General features: G+C 35.8%; 1 protein-coding gene across 2 annotated transcripts in view; it reads left to right on the top strand.

The window, feature by feature from the left end:
- Nucleotides 1–17,044, top strand: part of LOC145683874 (potassium voltage-gated channel subfamily KQT member 1-like) — an 802,890-nt gene that overhangs the window by 59,727 nt on the left and 726,119 nt on the right. The window lies entirely within an intron of this gene.

Raw genomic sequence — 17,044 nt, 5'->3', positions numbered from 1 at the left:
TCGTCATGCGTAATTTTTGAGAAAGTAGAGACAACTAATGTCTTATAGACTTCAGAATTGATACTGTAGTCTGTACAATACCCACGCAACGGAGTAATATGAAACGGACCTTGAAGTATAGGTTCTTCAAACTTTTTAACGTAACATTAGGAAAAAGACGGTTCATAATATGCTAAATGAGATGTAGCTCAAAATTATCATTAATTCTTAATTTTTGTTCAACTACAATATTGTCCACGGATAAGTCATATGTAAATCGATAAATCATATCGAGAGGAACAATACGAAGTATTTAAGGATAAGTTCTTACGCGTGATTTTCGAGAAACTCGAGAGAAACTACGTTTTCTGTCGCAGAGAGAATATGTCGCTCATTTCCAATAATAGTTGGGCGTAGTTTTGAAGTAATGCTGGAACAAATTGTTTCTTTAAATTATGTCCTGTATGTGTACAAAATATACTCTTAAGTAGAAAATTATATCTGTACTTTGTCTTCTCTGAACAGTGATAAACATAGTGCTGTGAAGGACATAATCCTATTAGTGGCACACACATACTGCTAACAGTGGTGCGCATGTAATTTGTAACGTTCAAACAGAATTATATGTTGACGAAGACTGATGTCGTGAAACTGTTTATATTTACTTACTTATTTTGAAAGTCCCATAACAACAAATAATAATATACAACAGAAATAGCAATAAAAAACTATTGATTAGGATACTAGTGTAAATACTTTTGTAGAAATGCGGCAGCGTTGAATCCTAAAGGAACCTTTCGGAACGTTTTACATATCGTTACAACAAATAAATTGTATGATTATAGATTTTCTTCTGAACTGATATCATACACTTAAACCACTTGTTTAAAGTGTTATAAACAACAGAGACAATATAATATGGCATGCTATGAAGGTATTACAAAACTTTGCAGTAAATTAATTTTGTTATGCAACCATAATCACACTAAAGAATATTTGGTTGCCTATGAGCGTGTTACTTTGTCATACTTAACTCGGCAATTTGAAATGGGTTCATAGTCTAGCTCTTAACACTATCATCAGATCCTAAAGAAATTTATATGAGACTAAGAGAAAGGTCTACTCTTTCTAACAAAAAGTAATAATCAATATTGGTGCACCTACAACGAAGTTATATCCAGTAGTATAAACGGGTTGGATTGTGAACCTTCCCCCTCCCCTTTTTTTCAAGCTGGTTAAAATTGTGATTAACTTTCAACATACGGATATATCTTAACTTTATGAACGTTTGTGCTAATCTTAGTCGGCTATTAGTATTTAACGTTCCTCTTTTTAATTTAAAATTCTAAAGTTTAATTTTTATGTTCTGTGCTAAGCACAGAAGAAGGTGTAATATATATATATATATATATATATATATATATATATATATATATATATATATATACTTTTTTTTTGAGAAAACTAATATCACGTATTCTCTTGAGTCCTAGCTTCGATTCTTTGGTTAACAAAGTTGGAGTGTGAATCATTCATCGAGTAGTAGAAGCCAAACGACTTGGGTAAGCGTATAGATTTGGCTTAGGTAAGAAATGCTTCACAAGAGAAGTGTTAAGGAAAGTCTCGTGGGAAAGATTAGTTCTGCTTCCAGACCGGAGGCTGCCTTCTACTTCTCCCATTTGTTAAAATTTCCCTGAGCGACCGAACATACAGAGGAGAGTTTAAAGTGCTTTTCACGGTCTCCTAAACCTTCACTTAATCAACTGTAACTTCTCTTGTCTAAGTAAGAGATAACCGCTATCCATATTTCATGGCCTAACAACGTCACACAAATTGATTCTTAGATTATATCAACTCAAAGACTAACTTTTCATGTTGCTTTTCTTTCAAACAGCTTTATCTTCTGAGGCAGCATAACTTAAGAATTGTGTTTCAACTTGAAATTCGTGATGAACAGAATTATTCTTTAAACAATAAAGTTGCTTACAATTGTTAGTAAATAAAGGTGCTCAAACTTAAAATAGGATTCTCCATCGTAGTTCCTATAAAATGACAGTATAAATATCAACAATTCTTTTACGTTCATAATACAGTGTCATTACAAATTATCTTCCCAATTACAAATCTGAACAAATTTTCCTTAACAATACTCAAACCCGTTAAAGTGGTAGCAATGGTAACGGAAACACACAAAAATGCTTTTTGCATTTGGTTCACAATATATCATAAATGTACTCAAAATGTGAGCTCCCTTATCATACGACAAACAGCTAGTCTGTAGTCCATTTCTTGCAATACATGTAAAATTGGACGTTTCTTTAATGGATGTACTCTGCAATGCGAACATGAAGATTGTGGATGGTAATTGGTAATGGTAACTGATACACGTGTTTGACGAAACCCCAGAGAAGCGTTACAAGTCGCGGGAACGAGGGGTTTACTCTAATGTTTACTATCATCTCCACCAGCACGTCCAATGCATCTGTTTAGTTAACACCTATTTAGTTCACGCCTGCTATTTGAGAGGAAATGGGGTTGTGCTCCATCATGTTGATAAATGAAGTGGGAGACATATTGTTCCAGTTGCAGAGGAAGCAAGTTTTTAACGTTTGGAGGTATGAATTCTGCACGAGTCGTCGGGCTTCATTGTAGAACAAAGGCCCATAAACCTTTTATGGCTGATATCACAGAAAATGTCACCATCGGGGAGTCACGTGCATGTTCCACGTAACATTTAGGATTTTCCAGTTCCTGACATTATGATTGTGTACCTTGCTTAACAGTTGACTTTGTTACTCAACACTTATAGTTCCGTGAAACCATCAGTTTCCATTTCGATTATTATGTCCTTGCAAAATGTTTGTCTCTTGGTTATTTGTCGTCCATCTTCAAGGTCTGCAACAATCGCAAACTGTAAGAATGCAACCGCAAATGTTTGCGTAAAATCTTCCACACTTGATTGTTGGATGTCCAATTCTCTGCTGACTGTGGTTCTGGATTTCTGTGGACTTCGTATTAAACTTATTCTCACATGCTCTACATTGGTTTGCTTATTGGTGAGTGGCCAATTGACTTTCGTTTACAAATGCAACTGTTTGCTTTAAGTTCAGAATAATATTTACAGATTCCTTGCCCACTAGATGCCTCTTTACAAAACTTCCTTCTAAAATTACGTTGTACAATGGTAGCAGACTGATCTTCGTGAAACTCCAACACTTCACATACTTTCTGATCTTCACTGGCACCCACCGAAAACGATAACTGAGTGAGAGCTTACCAGCTACTGAAACTTTTTGAGTTACTGTTTCTATTGAAATAACTTTCACGTGTCTGAATATTGTTAATGGAGATTTGCCCAAGTTTATAATCAGGAATATTATTTGTATTAACAAACAGAGAAAAATCGTATGTGGCGTACGTAAAAATGTAGATTACATGGATAAATCCTGTAGTTTTTGGACTTAACGTGCGACTCTATGTAACATTCTGCAACAGTTGTATAACTGAAAATGTATGTTTTATAATACTTCCCGTTTAAGTGTTCCATTTATACATACTTTCCGTATCAAAGAAAAAAGAACTGTATAGAAACTCACATACAGATAGACGTACATAACATATAACTGATTTGTGTAACATATGTATACGTATGTAATATGCGGAAGACTGTTAGATATCAAACATTCTGCAGTGGCTTGATGTAACATCTAAGCAGGAAAGTGGTAGTGCGTATTTACATATGGATAACATGCGCTCCGCATAGATTTGTGTAGTAGATATATGGATTCCGTATATTTGCACAATTGACTGGATAACGGATTTTCCTCAGTGCCTGCACTTTTCTGTGGTACAATTTCGGTTTAAAAAACATGACACTAAAATACTTAGGTGTAATGTCACTGGTAGGTTTACATAAGGAAAAAGATAAATTTATGTTAAAATTAGGTTAATTATTTTGTAACTTGAATTTTTCATGGGTAATCTATAGAATAAATCATGCATTACTATTATTGTAGACTCAAAGGCATCAAAGAGTTTGGGCATGGGAGACCCGGATTCGATTCTCGGTGGGAAATCATGTGGTTCGGATTCCACGTTAATCAGTCCAGATTCCACGTCTCATATAGCCTCGCTGCTCAACGTGACGTTAAATTCAAAATCAACTCAACTCAACTCAAAGAATTTTGTTGGCTTTCTTTTATTACACTTAATATATTACTTACAATGTTGAATAGTAGTATACGTTGACATCAGTTATTTTAACGTAACAACCTAATATACCTTAGTGGCTTTACAATAACTGTACAAGTCCGTGCTCAATTGCATTCACAAATAATAAACATAATTCTGGACACGAAGCAATATTTAACAAGTGACGAAAGGAACTAGATTGTGCAGTTTTAGAGTGCACAAGAATTTATAAACCTATCTTCAGAGAAACATTTACTTCTCTAAGGCAGTTGAATCATGCGCAATACATAGGTTTTGGATATTTACAAATTTGAATAAGACACAATACACAAAGTTATCTGTCTTTTTGTCTACATTTATAGCCAAAAATAATCCCCTGGTTAATTGCTGTTTCCCTCGTGTTTAACTTGGATAATTACCGAAAAATCTGCTGGAGTGAAAATGCCTCTTTATCCATAGCATACTATCCCTGACCAACTATCTCAATATTTCTTTATGTATATTACTTTAAAAAGTGTTTTAGGAAAAAATATTTGGTGCAACGAAGCCATTACTGAAGTGTTTATCGGTGGCTTCAAAACTTCACTAAGTTATATGTTAACGATTATTTGCTTATACTCAAGTTTCTGAACATATTTACGTAGATGTCCCTTAACATTGCTCATTCTTGCTTTAAGATTACGTACAACTTACATAAAAATGAAATCTGATTAAAGCAGGCACTTATTATAATTAATCTGAATTATAGTTTCGGTAATTATAATTTTCTTTATCTGACACATTATCTATAAATTTCTATCGCAAAAAGCCAGTTTTTTTATCATTTCAGAATTTTGATTTATTTCCTTACATATAGGGAGTGATGGTGCAAAACTCAGTATACAGTTTATTATTTGTTATTATTTTTCATAAAATCATGGCTGGTAATTATATGAAAATGACATAAAATCTAATTTTACATCTCATGGTTATAGGTTAAAGGAGGCGACGATGATTAGAAATGAAGGAAATGGGGGAATAAAGAAAGTGAGAGGAAATGGGAGAATGCCAAGAAAACTCACGCACAAAGTTCACTTGGAGAGAGCTGGGATCAACCCAAGGACCCCACGCACCAGAGGTGAACGGTCTACCACTGAGCCACGGCCCTAATTATATTGCATGTATAACTATTTTATTATTCATCATTTTTCAGATAATCACAATTTAATCATAAGTGAATATCCTAACAATACAGAGCGAGAACTTCCCTGGATTTTCACGGTTTATCGAAAAAAATACCTTTCTCCTTTTGGCTAAATTTACCTACGAAATTTCCCTTAATAGTGAAATTTCCCTTAAACTAGAATACTATCGTAAGCGATACTGTTGCTGTAAATCCCGTAAAATCTATTCGCTCACGTTCATAACAATTAATATTTCCTGACCCCACATGAAACGAATTTTGAAAGAAGATTTGCATCTTTGGGCTTATAAAATCCAACTGACACTAGAACTGACGCAAAACGATCACGAAAGGCACCGGGCATTTGCCGATTAGATGCTTGTGAAACAAAGAGTGGAACACAATTTCATCAAGAAAGTAATGTTCAGTGATGAGGCGCACTTTGTTGAACATCTTCCAGAACAAACAGAATTGGAAAATTTGGGGCTCAGAAATCCCTCGAGTAATTATGAAGAAGTCGTTACATCCAGAACGAGTGACTGTATGATGTAGCATTTGGACTGAGGACATAATTGGGCCATACTTCTTTGAAGATGGCGTTGGAAACGCATTGACAGTGAACGGCTACCGCAATATCTTATGAGACTTTTTATGGTCTGAACTAGATCGTATGAATGCTGAGGAAGTATGATTTTAACAAGACGGAAGTATGTTATTATGCACACAAAAGTTTCGTTCTTTATGAGACATCCTTTGCTATCGATTATTATTAGCAACGAAAGCCACTTTTTTTAACACCAAAAAATTAGTGTTATATATATATATATATATATATATATATATATATATATATATATATATATATATATATATATATATATATATATAAATTTTCTAGAAACCTACGCATTGGAAATTACCCCCCAGCATGTCAGTTTGTTGATCTTGATCATACACATGGACTGACATTAATCAGTAGGTCCCATCTCATATTGAATTAATCTCATAAGGGACAATAAAATCAACTCAACTCAACTTCGAACGTTCTTTCAGTTAAACTGAACTTAAAGTTTAAGAGTGAAACGTAATTTTGAGATATAAATCGTTAACCATACTATGTGTAGTTATCTTATTAATGCCAATATCAGTTTCAGTTTAATAAGTCACGTGGTTGTCGTACACTAATGATTTTCAGAAATGCAAACAAATTCATTTTTGTCCAACTTCTCGAAAAGTACGCATGAGGTTTTAGTCACTCATATCATTTTGTTTAGCTTAATGAGATCTTTTGATTGCTATATCTCTCATCTTCGGACATGTTTTCTGTAAACGCAAATAACACAGTAGAATTAAATACTGAATCTAGAAATCTCTGTTCATTATCTTTTTCTTAGACATTCTTCATAATTACACTAGTTAACAAATTTAAACTTTTTGTTTGTTACATGAGAAACATCACCTGATCTTAAAGGAACTTTTTGCGCTGAATTCGAATATGCACTCGGTTTCTCTCCATCACGTACAGTTTTCCCGTAACAGAAGGATTTTCGGGAAATTCCCTCAAAAATTTTCCTTTTTCAGATATTTTATTCCCCTAGCTCCTGTCCCCTTACATATAGTAACATAGAAATTATACCTAAGTATACCTTGATTTATATTTAATAAACCCTAAAAGTTTCGTAAAAATCGCTTTGTTCTTTCTAGAGAAATAAATGTATTTGTATGTATACTATGTGCACTGTTTATTGCACCTGATAGTAATGCTTTCAGATCTCCTGAGTTGGGGTAAAAACGATTTGCTTTATTACTACAAACACAGACATAAAAATGAATATTTACAATAGTCAACAACACACTTGTATTGCTCTCTGTAAATTAGAAACGTGTATAAAAATAGAATGTACTTCCAACGTATATTTTTTTAAACGTACAGTATATGTATATCTTAATACATATATATGTAATTCTCCAAGTTTTTTCGTTTTGTTCATGAAATGGTTATCAATATTTGTAATCAAATGTAACAGAATGCAAAAGAAAGAAAGAATGGAATACAGACTCATTGTTGACAACAATGAACTAATGCAGTCTGAATTTTCCACTACGGTATCGTTTCCCCCCTCCCCCCGCGCATTTCTTGCTTTCTTGTGTTCTTGACACCTGGTGAGGGAGTTTTGTACATTTTTATATTGACGTGTGGTTTAACACTACTTCACTTTCAAAGTTGTCTTTGCTGCTAAGAGTGCTTTCATGTTTGATCTTAACGGCATTATACCCAACTAAGACCAGAAGTTTAGTTTGTGATCAGTACAATGGCGTCAAGAGGACGGCGTTCGTGTGTTAACTCACCAAATAGTTTTTGTTATGTGTGTGGCCAGTTTGTAGTTAAAGGACAGTGTAGACCCATTACGCCATCGGTGAAACTAGCATATTATATATATTTCGGATGTCGTGTGGGAGATCAGGACAAATCTTGGGCACCCAACGTTGTGCGTCGTGCTACGTCACTTTACTTGTATGGGCCAAAGGGAAACGGAGGTTCATGAAATTTGCTGTACCAATGGTGTGTAGAGAACCCACCAACCATCTGGATGATTGTTATTTTTGTCTCACAGTAGTTAAGGGACATTCTAAAAACAGCAAATACACAATAAGTTATCCCAACGTTAAATCCGCAATTAGACCTATTCCGCACGGGGATGAACTTCCACTTCTCGAGCCCCCTACCAACTGGGAAGAGATATGGTCAAAAGACTCTGATGATGATCATGACCTTGATGAACCATCGACATCAACATGTACATCCAAGGATCCAACGTTCATCCCTGACTGTGTTCGCGAGCCACATTTCATCCGGCAATGTGAACTTAATGACCTAGTCCGTGATTTGCACCTGACAAAACAAGAGGCGGAACTTCTGGGATCAAGGCTCCAGCAGTGGAACTTATTGGATGCAGAAACGAACATATCAGTGTACAGGAAAAGGCATGTTCAATTTTCAAGCTATTTCTCAATGCAAGATAATGTGTGCGTATGTACGGATATAAATGGGTTGATGGCGGAGCTAGGAATTCCTTACGTTCCAGAAGAATGGAGGTTATTTATCGACGCGTCAAAGGTCAGCCTTAAAGCTGTCCTTTTACATAATGGAAATAAAAAACCTTCTATACCACTTGCGCACTCAGTGAAGATTAAGGAATCCTATGACACCATGTCAACTTTGCTAAATCTTATAAATTACAAGGACCACTGTTGGCAAATATGTTGTGATCTCAAGGTAGTTGGTATTTTATTAGGACTGCAGTGCGGTTACACGAAGTACCAATGTTTTTTATGTTTATGGGATAGCCGAGCTGATGACAAACATTATGAAGTGAAGGAATTTGAACCTAGAGTGAATTACGTACCTGGAGAATGCAACGTCAAATACGTTCCTTTGGTAGATCCTAATAAGATATTACTACCGCCACTTCATATCAAGTTAGGACTTATGAAAAACTTTGTCAAAGCCATGGACACATCTGGTGAAGGTTTCAAGTATTTGCGAGATAAGTTCCTTAACCTGAGTGATGCTAAGATTTCAGCGGGAGTGTTTATTGGTCCCCAAATTAGGAAATTAATGCTTGATGATAGCTTTGACAGCAAGTTAAACAGTGCTGAGCTAGCTGCCTGGACAGCATTTAAGTGTGTTGTGCGCAACTTTCTGGGCAATAACAAAGCTGAGAGTTACACAGAAATCGTACAGGACATGATACATAAATACAAAGAGTTGGGTTGTAGGATGTCTTTAAAAATCCACTTTTTGCACTCCCACCTCAGCTTCTTTCCTGCTAACCTAGGTGCTCTCAGCGACGAACAGGGGGAAAGATTCCACCAAGATATAATGGCAATGGAGAAAAGGTACCAGGGACGATGGGATCCTTCAATGATGGGGGACTATTGTTGGGGTCTTGTTAGAGAATGCAACATTTCTTACAAAAGAAGGAAGTAGTGTACGTTTTTGTAACCCAATGGAAGTTTCATATATTGTGATAGTTTTGATTGTCTTTTCATGACCTTTTGGTACATTTGTATTATTGTTTATTGTAAATTGTCACACTTGTAAATTATATTGTATTATATTTTATATATGTGTTTGTGGTAATAAAGCAAAACGTTTTACCTCAACTTAAGAGATCTGAAAGCATTACTATAAGGTGCAATAAACAGTACACACGGTATACATACAAACATATTTATTTCTCTAGAAAGAATGAAGCGATTATTACGAAACTTGGAGGGTTTGTTAAATATGAATCAAAGTATACTTAGGTATAATTTCTGTGTTAGTATATGCAAGGGCACAAGATCTTGGGGTGTAAAATAAACGAAAAGGGAAATTTTTGAGGGATTTTCCCGAAAATCCCTCTGTTACAGGAAAATCGTACGTGATGGAGAAAAACCGAGTGCATATTCGAATTCAGCGCAAAAAGTCCCTTTAAGAACAGGTATTTCCTTTTATGTAAGAAAACCTTTGTTAACTAGTGTTATCATCATAAATATTCTGCTATTATTGGCAGGTCACTTGTCGCAACTGAGAAGCTTCCATGCTGCACGGTCTTCCGCTAACCTCTTCGTCTTGACATAGGAGTTTTCTGTTTTGATATCGTCCATTAATTGTAGTCTCCTTCGACCTCTCCGTCTCTATCCTGCCACCATACACTCTAACACGTCTCCTTCAGGATACAGTTCCTTTATAGCCAATATCCCAACCAGTTTCTCTTTCTTTTCTCAATAATATCTTAAACTGTTCTTTTCTCCCCCACCATTTCTAACACCCTCTCATTCGTTTCTTCTCTGCCGAGATAAAGTCTTATTTTAAATTCGCTAGTTAGTTAACCGGAGTTTAACTTCCCTTTTCAGTATGTTAGAGGGACCTAGTGTTCAAAATGAGATAGATTACTATTTGCATTCACATTCATAGCAAGTACTTCTAGCGGGAATCGTACCCGGGACCTTGCGCATGAGAAGCAAGGGCACTATTCACTTTCCCACAAAGACCCATTCATTGGATCGGTATTGAACATATTGACTAGGTTACAATATTATTATTCTGTTAGAATTATTGTTTCTTACACATTTCACGCACGATTTTTATTCCTTCAAAAATTTAATTTAAAAAAAATTCTTGCAACTAGAGATCCTTGAAACACTAATAAAATGTTTAGAACTTCTTTTATTTTCCGTAGATTTCTTTACTTTCTCTTTCGAAAGCTTCTTCAGCCGAGATCATTTTCCGTTTTTCTCCAATTTCTCAACTCAGAACACACACACACACACATTCTTGAAGTTAGTTTTGTGACCTTGTTTCTCAAATTACTTGTAACTTGAAGATGTACATATTTGGGGCAAATCAATAATTGAAAAATAATACATTGATAAAGTTATTTATTCTAGTTAGTTGTCAAGACAAATTGTTACAAGACGTTATTCTTTTGCGTCCACAAGGGTCTACTTCAGCATATAGATAAACTATATTTTTAAGGGTATGAAGTTTACAAATTAAACACAGATTTAGAAACTATAGTGTTTGAATCGCATCTTTATCCAAGAGGTGTGAGTAAAATGCAAAATTATTTATTTTATTTTATTTTCATTTCTGTTTTAAAAACTAACAATTAAAGGTAATGAAATCTAGTCTTAGCAATGTTATAGGTTCTCAGATTAGTTCTCAAATAGAGTTCTGAAGTAAGTAAGAAAGTTTTATCTAGGTTAAGACATTTTCGAATAGTAATAGATGGTTCCAAAGTAATGCATACGAACTAGCTTATAGATTCACCAGCAGTGACGATGCTAACTTTAATTTCCTAGAAACCCTACGGGCAAAGAAATTCTCGAGGCCGGGTTAGTTTTTAAGGAACTTCGTTTACCAAAGGCTCCTTTACATACTTGGAGGCACTAAATCTCAAGAATTACCTGGAGGAGAGGAGTCAAAATCTACACTGAGAAAAATCCGTTCTCCGGACACCGGTATATTGTACAAAATACGGAATTCTCTTGCTTATTACAGAAATCAGTACGGATCATACGTTATCCGTATGCTACATAGGCACTGCCCTTAGATGTTACATCATGCCGTTACAGGATGTCTGACATCTAACAGTTTTCCGTATATCACATGCATATACTTATGTTATATTCCTCAGCTATATGTTATATACGTCCATTTGTATGTGAGATCCTAACCGCCTATATTGTTTCATACGAAAAGTACGATAGAACACTTATAGAGAAAGCAAGGGCGCCCATGTTGCGGTTTCCAAGGGGGGAGCAAGCACAAGCGACATTTTAAATGTAGTATCAAATTTTGCGGTAACTATTCTAAAATATCTATTGGGTTTTCGATCTTCCGAAGCACAATTCCTCTAAAGAAGGGGTGCCATCGCTCCACCTTGCCCCCCTGATGGGCGCCCTTGACAGAAAGTATTATAAAACATGTGTTTTCAATTATACGTTTGCTGTACGTTAAGTCCAAAAACTACAGGATTTACAAATGTAACATACGATTTTACGCATGGCACATACAGTTTTTATTCTCAGTGTAGGAATCGAGTTTGTTGATGGAAATGATTGGTATCCTAAGATATGGACAATCAAAAATCCATTTCCCATGTATTCTTTTGTGATTAATTATAGATAAATAGACTACCCACACTGTTGTTGAGGTTCGAGGGTTTAATGCTCAGGATACAAATACCAATTCAACAAAACGATATGTTTCTACTAGAGAAATATGTAGACTTAAGCATTTTCTATTTTAAAGTATTTATTGATTTTGAAGAATTCTTTAACTAATTTGAGATAAAATGATGTTTTTAAGCGTCTTCTTCTTCTACAACTTTTTTCCGGTTAGCTGAGGTCGGCTTTTAAAATTGCTGTTCTCCGTCTGTTTCTGTCTTGTGTCATATACGCTGTTACACCACACTACATCATATCATTCTTAACACACTCTCCCCCACATCTTCTTTGGCCGGCCTCTGTCTCGTTTCCCATTCAGTTATATAGCACTCGGTGAGCTACGTATTCAAAATGGCTTCTCCTTACATGCTCAAACCATTGAATCTACTTTTATGCAGTTTTTCTACTACTGGCTTACCTTTACTGTTTGTTTCCCGGATCACTTCTTTTTTTAATTCTGTCCGTCCACGTCACTCCACACCTTCACTGTAGCATTTTCGCAATATATAACTTCTGTTCCTCGCTCTTCTTCGTTGTCCAATAATCTGTCCCGTGTAATATGGCAGATCTCACTACTGTTTTGTTAACTTTACTTTAAAGGCCCTGCGGTATTGTGTGTGACCGCAGGTCACACAATACTCCTGCCATTTCTCTCCATTTTGTCTAACCGCTCCTAATTCTACTGTTCACATCTTCCTCTATTCCTGGATTTTCCTGCAGTACTGATCCTAAGTAGTTGAATTTTTCTTGTGGTTATAATCTCTTCTTCATCCACTTGAATTCTCGTATTCTCGATTACATTTTCCCTGAAGAGACAATATAAATAAATATTCTGTCTTAGTTTCACTTATTCTAAGCCATTTGCTCTCCAACGATTTTCTCCATCAATATAATCTGTTTTGAAGTACTACTTGGTCTTGGTCTCACTCACCAACACGATGTCATTGGAAAATAGTATATTCCCAGATGATAACTCTTGGATATCCTTTGTAAGTTCGCCCTGAGCCCATTTCTCTACTCCAGCTCGTTTGCTATATTCCTTTTTAAACGTTTTTTTATTAGTATCTTAGTATGCAATAGGTTAAAACATTTTTTTTCTGTTTCAGGCAGGACAACTGCCTACTTTTGCCGTCTTCAAATAAAGCTTCTGCTTCAGTAGAAAACTCAGACAGAGTAAAAGCTATATATATACTATTGGCTGAAATCTAGGAAAAATATGGTAAAAAAAAAAAAAAAGAATTCATAATAGGCCAAGCAAAATCAGTGTATAGTATTGCTTCCAGAAGATTTTGGAGAAACGATTAGCATCATACATTCAGTCCGCTAGCTTCCACTCATGTTTAATTGATCCTTAATTTTATATGTACGTACAAGATTAACCCTTATCACATTAAGCGTAATTTTGTATTCTCCCACTCTTTATTAGGAAGAAAATTTTAATAAGGTAAAACTCTTCACACTGCCTTGCCTATCCAATGACCAAACCCAGGGTAAGTGGTCTAGAACCCGCCTTCAGTCAGAACTCTCATATAGATATTTCTCTAACAATGTTATTTCTTTAAAATAACACTTTGTTACGTTATATTCAAAGATATTAATTGCAATTAACTAAAAAAAAATCCAAAGTAAAACATACGCACACCAATCGATGAATCTCAATGAACTGGACAAGATAATATGCTTGAGTGTAAAACGTAATGCGTAATTTTCGAGAAAATGGAGAAAAACTCATTCTTTCTTGTAATTCTGAAATTTGGCGCTGTGTGGCAGCTACACCCACTACTGAAGTATACAAGCATTACGCTCAACAATATAACACTAGCAAGAGGACGGTATACTGCACAGCTAATAATATATCCTCCAAAATTAGATTAACTATAGAGCTTCGATTTTTGTTTAACTATATAACTGTCCAAAGATAACGCACATGTTAATCAAAAAATGATCTCGAGCTGAAAATAAGGTGTGATCAAAAACTACAGTGAATGTAGTTACACAGCGTCATCTGTCGACGTTGTATCCGTTTCAGCTAGTAAGTCCGGTAGCTTAAACCTTTGGTACATTTAGTGTCGAGTTTGAACGAGTTGTGACATGTTAGTTGGCTTCCAGAGCAGTGTTGCCAGATCTACTGATTTTGCAGGAGATCTCCTGCTTTTTCTACGTTCTACTGATCTACTGCGAAAGAAAATGAAAAGTTAACAATCTCCTGCTTTTTCTTTACTTTGAGAAGTTGAAAAAATATATTATTAATAATATTGAATTTTCAATGTTTCCTCACATAAAAAGACGAAATTTCTCTGTTATAATACACAAAGCTCTATAGAGCATATAGTTACAGAGCTTTACTGTATATAATATGAATCCAAAGAATACAACTGTACGTCATCTTCTATATGCATTATGGTTAGCGATTTCATGACTTTCTGTAAGATTTACGAATAAGTGTTGTTTAGATTGGGACTTGGGTTGGAAGAGTGGCTTAGATCGTTTCTCCACGATCGTCAGCAAGAAATCGTCTTTCGCCACGGTCACGTGTAACTGCACCATGTAGCTACGTTATCGCTACATGCATGAAAAGACATTTTCCCACTCCACTTTGCTCTTTCACTACGTTTTACTTCACACATGTGTGTATCAAATAATATTAATATAAATCGGAACTTTTCCCTTTTGTTTGCTCAACGTAGTTCATCGGAAATGAATTCTGGACTGCTTGTTTTGACTACTACCCCTTAATAATGGCAAAAGTTATTCCTCCCCCGGATTCACATTCAAACGCCATCACTGTATGTATCTACTGCTTTCTCCTGCTTTTTATCTTCAAATCTCCTGTTTTTCCAACTGACTCGTCTGGCAACACTGTTCCAGAGGCAGAAGAGTGAGGACGTGTTAAGCGTGCCTGTCGCGTGCCAACATTAAGTTTGTTCTAAGCTGCAAAAAAAGTGGCCAAAGAAGCTCACGAAATGTCAAAATCAGTAGTGTACGACGGTCAAGCAATGGCATCGAAGACTGTTTACAAATGGTATGAGCGATTCAAAAGTGGCAAGGAGTCGGTTGAAAACGAACAACGATCGAGACGTCCTTCGATATCAGAAACAGATGAAAAGGTGCAAAATATATCACAATGATTTATTCAAACAGGCGAATGACTATTCGAGAGCTTTCCAAAGAAACAAACATCTCGTATGGGCCCGTAAAAAGCATTTAACCACTAATAAATGGGAAAATTACATCATTATTCCTCACTAAAACGCGTCGTGCCATACCTTGCTTTTGATGGCCGCTAGCTTTTGGCCAGAAAAAAGTGTTCCTGTCTGTCCACATCCGCCTTACTCACTAGATTTAGCACCATGTGACTCATGATTCTTCCCGAAAATTAAAACCTTGCATAAAGGAAAACGTTTCGACACAATTCCTGACATTGAGAGTGCCACAACAGAGCAGTTGAACGTCCTTCCAAACGAAGCGTACCAGAAATGCTTCCAGTCATGGATTCAACGTTGGAATAAGTGCACTGTTAGCCAAGGACAGTACTTTGAATTAGGTTAAATCAAATTCCATGTAAGGTTATTAGTTTGTTTCTAATAACATTATTCACCGTATTTTTGATTACACCTCGTATGTCCTTATTACCAATAATAATTGACAGTTATTGTTCTGCTGAAACAAATGGTGTGTATTGTTGTTTGTTTTCTCTTAACAGTGACACTTTTAGTCCTAACAGTGACACCTTTAGTCCTAATAGTGACACATTTAGACCGAACAATGAACCACATACTCCTAACAGTGACTCAAATAGTTCTACCAGTGACACCTTTAGACCTAACAGTGAACCACATACTCCTAACAGTGATGCACATAGTTCTAACGGTGACACCTTTAGTCCTAACAGTCACCACACACTCCAAACACTGACACCTTTAGTCCTAACAGTGACATCTCTAGACCTAACAATGAACCACATACTCCTAACGGTGACGCACATAGTTTTAACAGTAACAGCTTTAATCCAAACACTGACCATATACTCCTAACAGTGACGCAAATAATTTTAACAGTGACACCTTTAGTCCTAACAGTGACACTTTTAGTCCTAACAGTGACACATTTAGTCCTAACAGTGACCCCTTTAGACCTAACAGTGAACCAAATACTCCCAACAATGACGCAAGTCCTACTTGTAAAACTGTTTGTTATCTACAGGCACTGGTTTATTTAGGGGACTCACCCGGCTTGAGGCCCCATCCCATTGAGTGCAAAGGTTTTTTTATAATGTACTTCCAGCGATAAGAGAAAACTCACGAAATTGTCACTTAACGTCTCTTGTCGAAATACAGAACAAAAATCAGCAAATCTGCAACAGAATGACCCATCCATCTTCACCTCCGCCCCAATCACACACACACACACACACCAACAAACACTTTTAACAAGTGAAGATTTTATTGCAGAGGAACGCTTTAAAACCCCACTCCAATTCGGCTTCTGCGCATGTTAATGTATAAATATAGTATATATACCTGGATTAGTCCCAGAAGCGACAGTCCTATTAGCGACAGGAACTGTTATCTGTCCTATGAGCGACCGATTCATTTACATTGAGATGATGGAAGATTATATGATTCCATCTCGTAAAATATGTTTGCCTCTGGCGTTATTAGCGCCCGAACAACCTTGGTATGAAATAGGTACGTGCCAGTGATACTGTTCGTCAAATATATTTTTCTTCTACTGTGAGTGCAAATAAAATTGATTTTAATTGTGAGTTAGATTTGACATAAAACATATCAAATAACTTAACGAGACAACAGGGAAATTTTCCATGAAAAGTACCGGTATATTTCTAAGTAATTATTGAAAATCCAGTTGTAATATCCCCTTTCTTCAAAAGCTGTGTTTTCTGTACTTAATTTGATTCAAATCTAATTACTCACTAAGCACAGTAATATATTTTATGTTGAAAAACTTAAACGTCTAACAGTTTCGCCAACTATC

The sequence above is a fragment of the Thermobia domestica genome, chromosome 4 (assembly GCF_964235325.1).
Source record: "Thermobia domestica chromosome 4, izTheDome1.hap1.1, whole genome shotgun sequence".
Taxonomy (NCBI): domain Eukaryota; kingdom Metazoa; phylum Arthropoda; class Insecta; order Zygentoma; family Lepismatidae; genus Thermobia; species Thermobia domestica.
The sequence above is the reverse complement of the archived record's forward strand: the minus strand, read 5'-3'. Positions and strand labels throughout refer to the sequence as shown.